The sequence below is a fragment of the Pinus tabuliformis genome, chromosome 2_2, assembly GCF_031772625.1.
Source record: "Pinus tabuliformis cultivar Carrire ecotype Pingquan chromosome 2_2, CPIR1, whole genome shotgun sequence".
NCBI lineage: Eukaryota > Viridiplantae > Streptophyta > Pinopsida > Pinales > Pinaceae > Pinus > Pinus tabuliformis.
In genome coordinates, this window is record NC_142300.1 from 954,802,534 (window position 1) to 954,817,569 (window position 15,036).

A 15,036-nucleotide genomic window follows, 5' to 3' on the forward strand; every position below is an offset into this window, starting at 1 on the left:
TTTTTTATATCAAATCATTTGCATAATTGTAACGACTCCACCTAAAAAAAATTCTAATATACAGTCACATTAAAAGAAATTACCGTAATTAACAACTCGTCTACAGTGCTCTTAGTGCTCTTTTAGATATGTACGCAGGTCTAGCATTTACGTTTAACACTGCTGTTCCAATGTCATTAATACCCGGCTTAATGTCAGAGGGTTTGATTTTATGGTTGCATACCACGTGGCTTGATTTCCAATACCGATTTGTGTTTTCCTTCTCGTTGATATTAATTCTTCCTGCCCATCTTGTACGTGGCCTGGGCAAGCCGTCCGTCCTCACTTGCTCCACTTATAAACCCCGCCTCATTAACGGAGCAGTTCGTTCCTCGCGATCCGACGGTGGAGCTCTTCTCGGGCTTCCCTCTTCTCCGGATTGCTGTGGGATTGACCGCATTCGCTATGTCGCTCCCTTGCGGAGCTTGCTCGGATAGGGGCTTTCCTTCGGTAGCTTTGAACATATGGATGCCCAGTTCAACGCTGAAGAAGTCTTTACCGTTTCTACCTTAGAGTCCGACAGTGGATAATTATCTATAGGTAATTAGTTTGTTTCTTTTTTGTAACAGGTTATTCTCTTCTTCCTTAACATTCTTAGCTGTATGTGATATTTACCTCGCCAGACCCTCTAATTGATTTTCTTGTGACTGCATTTACCACGCAGGTTGTTTGGTTGCAGAAATGTGGCTCTTGGCCTTACCCAGTGGGTAGGCGCTTCTTCAACGTGGGTCTTCATCCCCATCTGGGTAAGATCATACTTCGGTTGGGTGTTCTCTGGCTAAAAGTGGAAGGCTTAGAGCGTAGGTTTGGCCTCGGCCTTATGCTAGTTTGACAGTGTTTTGGTCTTTTAAATGTTAGGGCTTTAAGGGGTTTTTCCCCTAGGTTGTATATATCTTGTACTATGAGGCTACGACCTCGCTTCTATCTTAGAGTTTGCTACTATTTGGGACAATGCAGTTCTCTTGCTGTTTTCATCTTGTATCATCTGAGGGTTTCATTTATAAATGTTTAATAGTTTGCCATTGTATTGAATGTTTTGGCACACGAGTGAAATAACACTTGGTTGGTTCGAGCTTTGATTCTGTTATTAATATATTTATGATTCTAGGTTTGGCATTCTTTGGTCTTCCAAGACAATTATACGATGGAATATTTATTTTGTTGTGTTTCCGAAAACTCGATAATATGGTTTTGAGAAAGATCTAATGTCACTAAGTTAACCAAATTGGCAATACCTTTCAGTATGGTAGTGAGTTGGTTACAAGAGAGATCCAAGTACGTCAACTAGGTCAAATTGGTAATGCCCTCACATATGTGAGTGAGTCCACATTCAGAAAGCTGTAAGTCAGTTAATTTGGTCAAATTGGCAATGGAATTAGGTATTCTCCCCGTGAGGTTAAAACTAAGAGACAGAGTGGAGAGGGTAAGTCTAAATATTTCAAAGGGAATAGAAACGGAAATACTACAACCAGAAATGGATAGATCTGAAAGTTGTGTCAAATTGCCCAATTCAAATTGAATTCTGCTTCACAAGCTGTTGTCATCCAGATACATGGACTCTAGCTTCTGGAGCAGGCCCAATTGGACTGGAATAGGACCGCTGAGAGTATTGCCTCTTAGGTCCAGGTGCTCTAGCTTCTTGAGCAGGCCCAACTCGACTGGAATAGGATCACTGAGAGTATTGACACTGAGGTCAAGGTACTCTAGTTCCTGGAGCATGCTCAACTCGACTCGAATAGGACAGCTGAGCATATTGCCTTCGAGGTGCAGCTGCTCTAGTTTTTGTAGCATACCCAATTCAACTGGAATAGGATTGTGGAGCATATTTTCTTGGAGGTCCAACTCCTCTAGCTTCTGTAGTATGCCCAACTCGACTGGAATAGGATCGCTGAACATATTGAATTCGAGGTGCATGTTCTTTAGTTTTTGTAGAAGGCCCAATGCCACTAGAATATGACCGCGGTGCAACATATTGCTTCCGAGGTTCAGGTGGTCTACCTTCTGTAGCATGCCCAACTCGACTGGAATAGGACCGCTGAGAGTATTGAGATTGAGGTCAAGGTACTCTAGTTCCTAGAGCATGCTCAACTCGACTGAAATAGTACCGTTGAGCATATTCTCTCTGAGTTCTATGTCCTCTAGCTTCTGTAGCAGGCCCAACTCCACTGGAATAGGATCGTTGAGCATATTGCATGAGGTCCAGTGTTTGTAGTGCTTTGAGGTGGCCAAACTCTGCGGGAATTCCTCCAGTAAAAGCATTACCTAAACGAATCAATGTGCTCAATAATGAGAGGTTGCCAATAGACGAGGAAAGTTTACCTCGCAATGCTGCATTAGATACTACATTAGAGAGGTCAATGGCAACCACTCTTTTGGTGTTTGCTATGCAGCGAATACTGAACCATGAGCACATGTTGTCGGAGTTTTCCGCTGTCTAGTTGGAGAGCATGCCAGATGAATCCTTTGTGATGTCATTTTTAAATGACAAGAGAGCATGGAGGTCACTTTTATGGTGGGCGTCCATTGAAGATACATTGAATTCACGTTCCTCCACAAATATGCGTTCAGATTTAGAATGACCCAAGGGAATCCAGCGGCCATGTCCTCATATGAACCAGCATCATCTTCCCCATGGAAATTAATAGCCGTTGCTGCCGACAGAGGGGCAGCCATGATGCAGAGAAGCAATAATAATAATATCACAAATTGAACATCCATTTCTCTCTCCCACTAAAATCTCTCCTTAACAACCAGTGAGTTGTTTGTTCCACATGCATCTCTATATATATACAGGGTAGTCTTGATAAGGGTAGAAATCATGTTGAAGATGGAGGAGGAGCCGGCATCGAATGGTGTGGTGTCAAATCGAAAGAAAGTGTTGAACAACTCCTTTGAAAATAATTTGTGTGGTATTATCAATTCACTCACATTTAGCGTTATCCTCACAATGGTCGTTGGTCTTTCTGCAAGTTAAAAGAAAAGGATATATATGGAGTTTGTGTGTTTCTCATGCGCTCCCAAGTGAAACTCGGAGTTGCTCTATTTTTAACACCTTCCGATGAAAGGGGTTGTCACTTTTACAACTAAGAGAGTTCAAGATGAAAACATTTTTTTCTCATTTCCAACACACCTTACAACTTTATTGACTTGTTAAGTCAACAAAACTATAGTGACCTAGGAATGCTTCTTCCCCCCCCCTTTTTTTTTTCTACCTATCATAGAAATAAAATATCAAAGAGTCTCAATTAATCTCTTATTTTCTTAAAGTTCAATAGACCACATTGATCTTAGTGGGGATGTTAACATCATTATCATGAATTAATTAATCTGTTATTTTCTTAAAGTTCAATAGACCACATTGATCTTAGTGGGGAACATCATTATCATGAATTAATTATCTCATAATAATTTTGAGGAGATTTAAAATGTTACAATAATATTTACAAAATTAAAATAATAACTAAAAAACAATTAAATCCATATAAAATAAATATTATAAATTAATTTATTACAAATATTATACCTTAATTTAATAAATATTATGGATTAATTTATTACAAATATTATATATTAATTTATTAAGTTTTATTTTTATTTAGCAATATGATTTAATTTATTTATTTTCAAGTCATTTTAATTGATTAGAATTGGATCCATGAAGAGTTATTAGAGAACTGTCACTGTATCAGATCGAGACAGACTTCAAAGAATTAAGAGCAGCGATCAGAAACACCTCTAAACAGTGGCAGTTAGCAGCCAGTGTGGAACGACGACGACTTCAATCAAAGCGCGCTGACTGAGGCCCATGGCGACTGCGCAAGAGGCGAAACTATCCCTTGGGAAAAGCTCGGATCGGGAAAAGGAGGCAGTTTTTGATGTGCGATTAGCAAAACCCCTCAAGAAGGAGAGGCCCCGAGTGCTTGATCGCATGAGAGCCTGAAAAACCGTGAGGAAAAAGGCTAAAGGCAAAGGCGGGACTCGCGTTCCAAAAATCGGGGGTATTTATCGGGGGCACCCTTGGGCGGTAAGCAGATTTGGCGAAAACTGAGTGATTACACTCAGCGCTCCATGCATTGCAAGCAGAGGAGAGAGAAAACCACTGCCCAACGCGCATTAACAGTCGAGCAAGTCAATCGCCCAAAATGTGAGAATGGTGTTGGATTTGGAGGCCCCAGATCTAACGGTCGAGAATGCGCTCAATGGGGGGATCGGATTTAACAAGGGATTAAGCAACGACATAAAGAATTCTGAAGTCTGATTTGACTGCCAAGGTGGCAGATGACACATTCCACGACGTAACTGAAAAATTGAACCGACGAAGCAAGTTGGCGCAGTTGTAGTAGGACAAGTGGCCACTCCCTGTGAGCCTGATGTTGGCATCGAGACAGGGAGCTCCAAGCAAAGTTGTAGCAGGCGACTCGACGGAGGTGGAAGGGGAATCGAACAACCATGAGACCAAATGGCTTTAAAGCCATGAACAGACAAGGCAGAAGACATTGAACACGGAGAGGAAGAACAGAATATAGAGAAGAGAAGAAATAGTGAAGCAAAAGACAAAGAGCCGAGTTGACCAAAGGTAGCATCGAGCACCAGAGAGCTTGAGAGATTCGAGCCATCCCTCAGAGGATCTGTCAGGACTGAGCACCACATTGGGCTCCTTCCATTAAAGATCAGAGAGGTCAAAGAGCTAGTAAGGAAAAGAGTTTGTGCACTCTAATGGCTTGGGGAATCCAAGAACGACCTTGCCAAGGAAATTCTATTTCAGGAGACTCATATTGAACTCCTTCATTGTAATTCTCTGCTTAAGACGCAATAAAATCAGGCCACCACTGAGAGCTTAACCAGAGATTTAGCCCTGGAGGATAGGGTGAACTCCTTATTAATTTCTTGTGTCCTTGTATTTGCTTACTATATTTCTTTGTTGTTTTCCATTTCAAGTGTTTGTGTATTTGCAATCTGATCGATTCGTTACCTAAATAACATAGACACACACCAGCGCATGAGTTTGTAATACCTTCATTCAAATAGATCTTTAACTGAGATCACTCATAGGGTGATTTTCAGATCAAGTGGTATCAAAGTTTTAGGCTGTAAGGTTAGACAAGCTTGTGTTGGTTTAGCTGTTGAATGCTCACTAGATCAAAAGCTCAAATTAGAAGGAGAGTTGGTGGAGACTAATCTTGAAATTGGGAGAGTCTATCCTCGGAAGACAATGTCAGAGGAAGGTTCTGTGGGGCTAGACCCTCAATTCATAGAAATTTTCCTAGCTATAAAGTCCATGGTAGAAGAAAGGTATAAGGACTTTAGAAAGCATAAGGATTAAGATTCATCAGGTTCTAAGCAAGACAAAGAAGAAGATGAGTCTCACTTCCATGACCGCTCAAAAGGAAAAGGGAAAGAGGAAAACTTTCTCACACCTCCTAATAGCCCTGTGCATAACAGGAAAGCATCTCTGATCAGACTAGATGTTAAATTTGATTTGCCTATATATGATGGAGAGTTAAACGCTGAAAAGTTGGACAATTGGATTAGACAAATTGATGTTTATTGCAGAGTACAAAACATCAACTCAGACAAGAGTAAGATTCATCTGGCAAGCTTATGCCTAGGAGGCACTGCCTTGGTTTGGTGGGAAGGCAGAACCCAAGTTGACATGAAAAGATATGGTAAGACTATCTCTGTCTGGAGTGAATTTGTTTCTGCAATCAAAAAGTAGTTCTATCCATTGGCCTACATGCAACAAGCAATGATGAGTTGGCAAACTCTTCGACAGTTGAAAGGGCAAAGTGTGCAAGGGTACACTCAAGAATTTAGAAAGAGAGCATTAATTCTAGGAATCTCATTAGACCCACCAGAGACTCTTTTGAAGTACATTGGTGGTCTACATAGCTACATGAGGCATACAATCCTCATGTTTAATCCCACTAGTATAGATGAGGTATCTGTACATTTCTCATCTAGAAGCTAGAGGAAAGAATGGAAATGCAGAAGTTGGGGACCATCCCAACCCACTACAAGCAAGAGCAAGGAGAAAAGAAAGCAGAAGTGGAAAGCAAGGAAGGCTAACACTGCGTAGAAAAGCAAAGCTTCATGCACTCACTGTAAAAAGAATGGGCATGATGATGAGCATTGTTGGATTTTTCATCTAGAGCAAGAAGAAGAAGACTGCTGCAGCTATTCAGAAAGATTTGGCGTCAGACTCTGGAGATGAAACAACCATTGTAGCCACAGGTATAAGAGGTAAGAATTCTGAAGCATCTACTAGTGATTCTACTCAATCTATTATTGATGAAGAACATGAGAGAAAAAGACATTAGCTTTTCCATATTCGAGTTGTTTCCAAATATCAAAAGATTGATACTTTGTTTGATAGTGGCTCACAAGTAAATCTAATTTTTGAAGCAATTGTAAAGAAATTGGGATTAACAGCTACACCTCACAAGAAACCATACCCATTAGGATGGTTGAATGATAAAGCACAACTACAAGTGATTAGACAGTGCAAACTCAAGTTTTATTTTGGGTCAACATTTGTAGATGAGGTTGAGTTAGACATAATATCTTTGGATATATGTGGAATTGTTTTAGGATGTCCTTAATTGTATGATAGAAAAGCTATTTTCTATATAGTTGAGAACAAGTATCTACTTGTTAAATATGGAATCAAATGCTTTGTAAGAGCTCATAAGCTCAAGAATAACTATACTCACATAAACTCAGGGCAGATGAAAGGAATGATAAATTCATGCAAACAATTCTTACTGCTGGTTGTAAAGGAAAAGAAACTTGATGAAACTAATGTATTTGAGGGCTGTAATGTTAAACAACAAGCTGATATAGAAAAGGTTGTTTCAGAGTATGATGTCTTGTTTCAAGAACCTAAAGGTCTGCAACACAAAAAGGAAATAGTACATGATATTATTTTGCAGCAAGATGCACCATTGCCTAATATTGGAATGTACAGGTTGGTTGCTTTAGAGAATGTTGAAATCAAGAAGCAGGTGCAGGAGTTGCTCAAGAAGAGGTTCATCAGGTCTAGCACATCACCATGTGGGTCACCAATCGTTTTGGTGAGAAAGAAAAATGGCTCGTGGAGGATGTGCATGGACTACTGAGCATTAAATAAGATAACAATAAAAAATCGTTATCCCCTTTCTCGCATAGCTGATCTTTTAGATCAATTAAAAGACTACGTTTATTTCACCAAGCTGGAATTGCACAGGGGATACCATCATGTCAGAGTTTCAAAACAAGATGCATGGAAGACTGCTTTCAAAACAAAGCAGGGATTTTATGAGTGGTTGGTTATGCCTTTTGGCTTAACTAATGCTCCTGCTACTTTCATGAGATTAATGAATGATGTACTCAAACCCTTTCTTGATGATTTTGTTATTGTGTATATGGATGACATTCTGATTTTTAGTAAAATGTGGGAAGAATACTTAAAGCATGTTAAGCAGACATTAAATGTTTTGAAAAGAGAAAAACTTCATGTTAAACTCTCAAAATGTGAATTTGGCAGAACATCTCTAAATTATTTGGGTCATATAGTAGGGGGTGGTGAATTGAAAATAGATCCCTCTAAAGTGGTAGTCATTGTAAACTGGCATAAACCCAAGTTTGCTATAAAAGTGAGAAGCTTCTTAGGAGTAGCACAATATTAGAGGAAGTTCATTTCTAACTTTTCCTCAATTGCAGCTCCCTTACATGCTTTGACAGGATTGAACAAGGTGTTTCAGTGGGGAGGCAAACATCAGAAAGCCTTCGACACCTTGAAAGAAAAGATTAGTACATCAATTGTACTAGCACTCCCTGATCTACAAAGACCATTTGAGATTCAAACATATGCCAGTGACTATGCCATGGAAGCAGTGTTGACACAACACGGTAAACCCATATGTTATCATTTTTGAGACTTTTAATCCTGCAGTAGTTAACTATCCTACATATGATAAAGAATTGTATGCATTAGTTCAGAGTGTGAAAAAGTGGAAACATTACTTAATGGGCAAAGAGACAGTAATACATATTGATCATTAACCGCTTCAATATCTACACTCCCAAACTAAGTTGCAGCAATCAAGACACTATAGATGGATGGGTTTTCTACAACAATTTCATTTAGTCATCAGATATAGGAAGGGCATACATAACAAAGTTGCAGACATGTTATCTAGATCCATTATAAATGCATCTACTATGCTTGAGCATAATTCTGTACTACATGAAAGCTACATTGAACAATATGCTCAAGATATAGACTTCAAAGATGTATATGTAACTTTGAGTCAAGGCAAAAGAGTAGAAGAATTGGATTATCATGTAAAGGACAGACTCTTATATCATTGTGGGAAACTCTGCATTCCACAAACTGAGAGAGTAAAGATAATTAAAGAAGCACACACTTCTCTGATATCATGGAACTTTGGGGTAAGTAAAACAGTTGCACAGTTGCAAAATTTTTGTTATTGGCCAAAAATGAATGAGACAGTTTCTAGATATGTAAGAGGGTGTACTATGTGTGCTAAAAGTAAGCCCAGCAACAAAAAACTAGGCTTGTACACTCCATTACCAGTACCTTCTCACACTGGGGAAAGTGTGTTTCCATGGATTTTGTTGGAGAACTGCCTAAATCTAGGAAAGGTCATGATTATATATATGTTCTTGTGGATAGGTTCAACAAGATGTGTATTTATATACCTTGTAATAAACAGAGTAAAGCTGAACAAATTGCAAAAATGTTCTCTGAACATGTATGGGTTCATTTTGGATTACCCACTTCCATTATATCTGATCGAGACACCCGATTTGTGCGGAAGTTTTGGTCAAGTCTGTGGGAACTGATGGACACCAAACTAAATAAAAGCATAGCTTTTCATCCACAAATTGATGGCTAGACAGAAGTAGTTAACGGGATAGTGATCCAGTTACTCAGAGGATATTGCAACAAACATCTTAAGCTTTGGGATGAACACTTGTGTTATGTGTAGCATGTTTACAACAGAGCAAAACATTCTTCCACACAAAGATCTCATTTTGAGACCTATTTTGGTTTCACACCAAGGTCTCCTTTGGATTTTGTCTTTGGTAAAGATACCACAGTTGATGGACACAGTGATGTGAACAAGGCAACTAGGTTCATTGAACAAATCCAAGAGCCACCAGACAGTACAGGGACAACTGAAAAAGAGCGAAGCCAAATACAAGGCTAGGGATGACAAGCATCGGATGGAGCATAGTTTCCAAGTTGGTGACCAGGTCTGGCTGTATATCAGCAAGGACAGAATGCAAGGTGAAGGTAAAAAGCTAAAGCCTATCAGGTATGGACCCTTCAAAATACTTGAGAAGATTGGTGAAAATGCTTTTTGCCTTGATCTACCAGCTTACATGCACATCTATTCAGTCGTAAATGCAGACTACTTGAGATTGTTTCAACCTTCAATGATTGAGGATCCCAAAGAGCAGAGTCAATTGCCTTCTGTCGATGACCTGCTACCTGAATATCTTAATGAATTCTAGGAAGACACAGTGCTGGACAAGAAGGTGAGGACAACGCGCAGAGGAGATGTTGAGTACCTCAAAATTGGACTGAAAGGTTCAAAGCCGCGCAGTGCAAAGTGGATTGAGATTGAACAAGTGGGACAACAGTGCCCTCACTTAGTCGATGCTTGAAAACCAACTTTTGGTGGTCCAAAAGCTTTTTCAGTGGGAAGGCAGTCATCCGAATTGGATCCATGCAGAGTTATCAGAGAACCGTGACTGTATCAGATCGGGACAGACTTCAAAGAATTAAGAGCAACGATCAGAAACACCTCTAAACTGTGGCAGTTAGCAGCCATCGTGGAACGATGAGGACCTCGGTCAAAGCGCGTTGACCGAGGCCCATGGACACTGCGCAGGAGGCGAAACTAGCCCCTGGGAAGCCCGAATCGAGAAAAGGAGGCAGTTTTTGATGCGCTTAGTGCTAATCGCGCATCGCTGGGCAAAACCCCTCAAGAAGGAGAGGCCCCGAGCGCTCGGTCGCATGAGAGCCTGAAAAACCGTGAGGAAAAAGGCTAAAGGCAAAGGTGGGACCCGCGCTCCAAAAACCGGTGGTATTTATCGAGGGCACCCTTGGGCGGTAAGCAGATTTGGTGAAAACGGAGCGATTCCACTCAACGCCTGACGCGTGGCAAGCAGAGGAGAGAGAAAACCGCCTCCCATCGCGCGCTAACAGTCGAGCAAGTCAACCGCGCGAAATGCACGAATGGCGTCAGATCTGGAGGCCCTAGATCTAACCGCTGAGAACGCGCCCGATGGGTAGAACGGATTTAACAGGGGATTAAGCCGTGGCATAAAGAATTCTGAAGTTCAAAACGAAGCAAGTTGGCGCAATTGCAGGAGGACAAGTGGCCACTTCCTGTGAGCGTGATGTTGGTGTCGAGACAGGGAACTCCAAGCGAAGCTGTAGGAGGTGATCCGACGGAGGTGGAAGGGGAATCGAACAGCCATAAGACCGAATGGCTTTAAAGCCATGAACATACAAGGCAGAAGACAACATCGAACACAGAGAGGAAGAACAGAAGACAGAGAACAGAAGAAACGGTGAAGCAGCAAGTAGCAAGAAGACAAAGGGCCGAGCTGACCAAAGGCAGCATCGAGCACCAGAGAGCTTGAGAGATTCGAGCCATCCCTGAGAGGATCTGTCAGGATTGAGCAACACATTGGGCTCCTTCCATTAAAGATCAGAGAGGTCAAAGAGCTGGTAAGGAAAAGAGTCTGTGCACTCTAGTGGCTTGGGGAATCCAAGAACCACCTTGCCAAGCAAATTCTGTTTCAGGAGACTCATATTGAGCTCCTTCATTGTAATTCTTTGCTTAAGACACAATAAAATCAGGCCACCACTAAGAGCTGGACTGGAGATGTAGCCCTGGAGGATAGGGTGAACTCCTTATTAATTTCTTGTGTCCTTGTATTTGCTTACTATATTTCTTTGCTGTTTTCCATTTCAAGTGTCTGTGTATTTGCAATCTGATCGATCCGTTGCCTAAATAACATAGACACACACTAGCACATGAGTCTATAATACCTTCATTCAAATAAATCTTTAATTGAGATCACTCATAGGGTGATTTTCAAATCATTAATAAAGAAAAAAATGATGATGGTACTTACCTTCACTAAAATTTCCTAAAAAAATTATTAACTCCATTCAAAATTGTTTGTGTCGTATCAATTTAACCCTATATAGCGTTATCTTCACGGTGGTTGTTGGTCTTCGTGGCACGGGAGAAGGAAAAAAAATGTGTCTTTATCAATAGAGGTTTACGAGAAAATGAAAGGGCCACTAGAGTATAGAAAAAATGCAGTGGAGTTTATATCGCAAAAAAAATTATATCATGTGTGGATGGATATTATATTTATGGTATTATTTATTTAATTTGGTTTTGATTGTTTTAGTTTGTTTTTATCAAAAATTTATGTTATTTATTTATAGTGCAGAATTCAATTATTTTATTTATTATTATTTAAGTTTCTTTATTTAGAAGATGATTGACTGAGATCTTATTATAGACTCTTTAATAACTTGTAATTCTACTAGGTACTAATTTTTTGTTTTTAGTTTTATTTCCCTTTCAATTTTAGTTTTAACTTTTCTATTTTTAATTTTTTCATGTTTATATTATTTTTATTTTTCTCCATATTTTCAATTGAAAACGATTTATTACATTTATATATATATATAAATGTACATGTCATATTTTAAAATTTCTCGTGATAAAATTTAGCAATATAATATTTTATTAATTATTTTATTTTTGTGATGAACTTTTTGTCATTATTATTTTTAGTTTAATTAAATTATATTTAAGTTAAACAACAGGGACTAGCTACTGTATAGTTTTTGTTTATTAATAATATGTTAAAATTTGAGTGAAAATTGTTATATTCATTTATATTATAAATTATCTAAATTATTTAAAAAATTTAAAATAATAACCAAATAAAAATTAAATCGAGACAAAATTAATATATAGGTATTTTCTCAATAAAAAATAATATAAATTTAAATGTTAATGATTTTTTAAAAAATTGATTATATATATATATATATAACAAAAACTTATTGCTCGGAAATATTTTGAATTCATATATATATTTTTATATTATTTTTTTAATTATACATAAAATAAATTATACAATTTATTTCCCAATCATTTCTGTCTTATTTTTATTTTTTAATTCTTGTTGTACACTTTAAATTCTTTCGTACATATTAAAAAAACATTATAGACAAGTTAGCATTTAAAAATTTAAAAATTATTTTTTTCCAAAAATTCGATTAGTTAATGCTTAGTTTATATAATTCATATATTAAAATCTAAGTGAAAAATATTAGAAAAAGTTTAATTTATAAATAAAAACTTATATCTTCTTTCTACTATAAAAGGTTTATAATATTTATATGACTAAAGTGATGAAAAGTCAAAAGAAAGCTTTTTATGTAAAAATGAAATCAATTTTATATTTTATATATGGACATAGTGAAAAATGATAAAAATGAAAGTTTGATTTAATCAAAAAGAGTTATTTGTTTCCGTAAGGATTTTCATGTGATTATTTTTAGGGTTTTTTTAATGTGAAGATGAAATCAATTTTATATTTATAGATAGATTATAATGGAAATGTAAAAAAAAAAATGATTTAATTAAAAAAAGTTAGTTAGTTTTAGAGGAATTTTCATGTTATATTTTAGATTTTTGTAATTCATATTGATAATGAGATTGCTTTTTAGAATAATCATATTATTGAGATTTGGTAGAATTTTCTAACATTTCTGTGAGATGTTAGTTTTAGGGATCCTGACCCAAGCTTGGAGTTAGTTGTGCCAAGCAACAAAACCCTACACTACTGGTCCTTTTGGCAGCAACCCAAATAGCACAAGCTGCAATCTCACTTGAAGTAGTACGGGGCGATGCAAGTACCAAGTTTCTGCATCCATAGACTAGTGTGATGTCTTTCAGCGCCTTAGATCTTCTTTCGCGCAGATCGATAACCTCTTATAGCATGTTGCTGCAACTCCGTTAAAATAGCCTTCAGACCTTCGCGAAGGTCTACGATCCGTCCTTGTGGACCTTTATCAGTTAAGTTGCCTACCTAAGCGCATCAGAGAGTAGTCTAACACTAGTGTTCACACAAATTTACTTAAAGTTATTAGTAAACATAACAAAATTCATGAGAGTCTTCGCGAAAGTACTTAGACATGCATTGTGTACATCATTGACACTTATTCAAGAGAATCGTGTAACATTCAATCAATATTCCATAAAACACGTCATTCATTGAGAACATATAACATTAACAGAGATAAACAGAAATACGCAAGAATTCTTCGGAAAATTGTCTTTATTGATCTTCAATTCAGGATTACAGACTCAAAACTGCCCTGTGCACACAGCTGCAGGGGTTTGCGCACTCAGCTGCTAACTCTATCTAGGCCTTCGTGCACTCAACTGCAAAGCCTTTCTTCTCTTCTCGTACCTGCTTCCTATCACTTACTCCTTGTCTCTATTTCCTTCGACTCTCTAAGACACACCTATTTATAGTCTTTTTCATACAATTCCATGGCCCACGAACCATGGGTTAATCTCAAAACTGACTAAAACTTTACATAAGACAAGGGGCTAAGCCCCTATGACTCTTATTCATCTATGTGCTCTACATCCACAAATCGCGGAGAATTTACATTATTTACAAAATTGTATCAAAATTTGGGTTAACTTAACCCCAAACTAACCCAGGGGACCCCATCCCAACAGGTCCCCAACACAAATAACGTGACACGCCCTTCAGTCACTCTTTTGACGCGACGATCTTACTATGAAGAACCCCCAACTCCATCTGGATTATTGCAACTTCAGCAACGCTTTGTGTCGCTGCCTGTCGAACTTCCTCAACTAGTCTTCTCGTGGCTGATCCCTCTATTGCCAACCTCATCATTTGTTGTAGTTGCTTACGCTTATCCTGAATGGTAGTCGTGATCTAATAAGCCTCCTCCAACCAAGGTTGTAACCTGGACTTTAGAAAGGCCTCATTCTTCTACGTTTCCTCCACTTGTGTCAGCTGCTGTTTTCCTTCTTGTAAAATGTCAAGGCACTGTGTTGTTGCTAAGGAGCGCGCAGTCGCCCTGACCTCATTATATCAACGCTGTAACTCCCTTTTGTATTCAATGTCGGTAGGTTCGTATCCTCCTACAGAGAGGTCACTAGCTCCATAGCCTGCTCAAACAATGTTGCACAGCTAGTGACTGTGGCATCCAAGGTATCCATGCCTTCCTTTGTTGCGACTCTGCGCTGCTCCTGGACCTCAAGCGAAGTTGTGGGCTGCAACTTTAACTGCAACTCCACGATCTTCATGTTGAACTCAAACGTGATGCATCCAACCTCGGCTTTTTCTTCACGCACACCAGCGGCTAGTTTTCTGATCTTGGCTTCTGGTTGGGCATCCTCTGGGATGTGAAGTTTAGGCACTGTCTTACATGCTTCTGTTGTTGTTGACTCCATACACGAACTATGCGCCTGTAGCGCCTCATTTTCCTTAAGAGCCTACGTCTTTTCGACGAACAGTTGATGATTATTGACATTGATTTCACTGACAGCAGAGAGTGCTTGTTGCTGTCTGATCCTGAGCTCATTTGCGACTCCATGTAGTAACCTATTCAAAGATTCAAGCGATATCGCAGCAAGGTTCAATCCCATTTTTGTGACTTTGTGAAGCAGTGCATGTTGTTCATTTATGTCGGCTCGGACTAGCCCTTCAGGCAAAGGGAACACTCTCACATCCTGTGGCCGGGACATCTCTGTGACTATATTCTATCATCACGCTAGACTAGCTTGTGCGCTGCTAGTCTCCCCAACATCCTCGTGGATTCTAGTTGCTTGGAGTTGCAACTCTTGCAGATCCTTTTGAACATCCCCTAATGTCTGCATGTATTGCTACTCGAACTGCTGCAACACT

The 15,036-nt window shown here is 38.8% G+C and overlaps 1 long non-coding RNA gene across 1 annotated transcript; it reads left to right on the forward strand.

Moving 5' to 3' along the window:
• Positions 1-271: 271 nt before the first annotated feature.
• On the forward strand, positions 272-1,066 carry LOC149196380 (uncharacterized). Its single transcript, XR_016254124.1, has 2 exons — positions 272-579; positions 704-1,066. It is a non-coding gene; the product is annotated as an uncharacterized LOC149196380 (long non-coding RNA).
• The last annotated feature ends 13,970 nt before the right edge of the window (positions 1,067-15,036 follow it).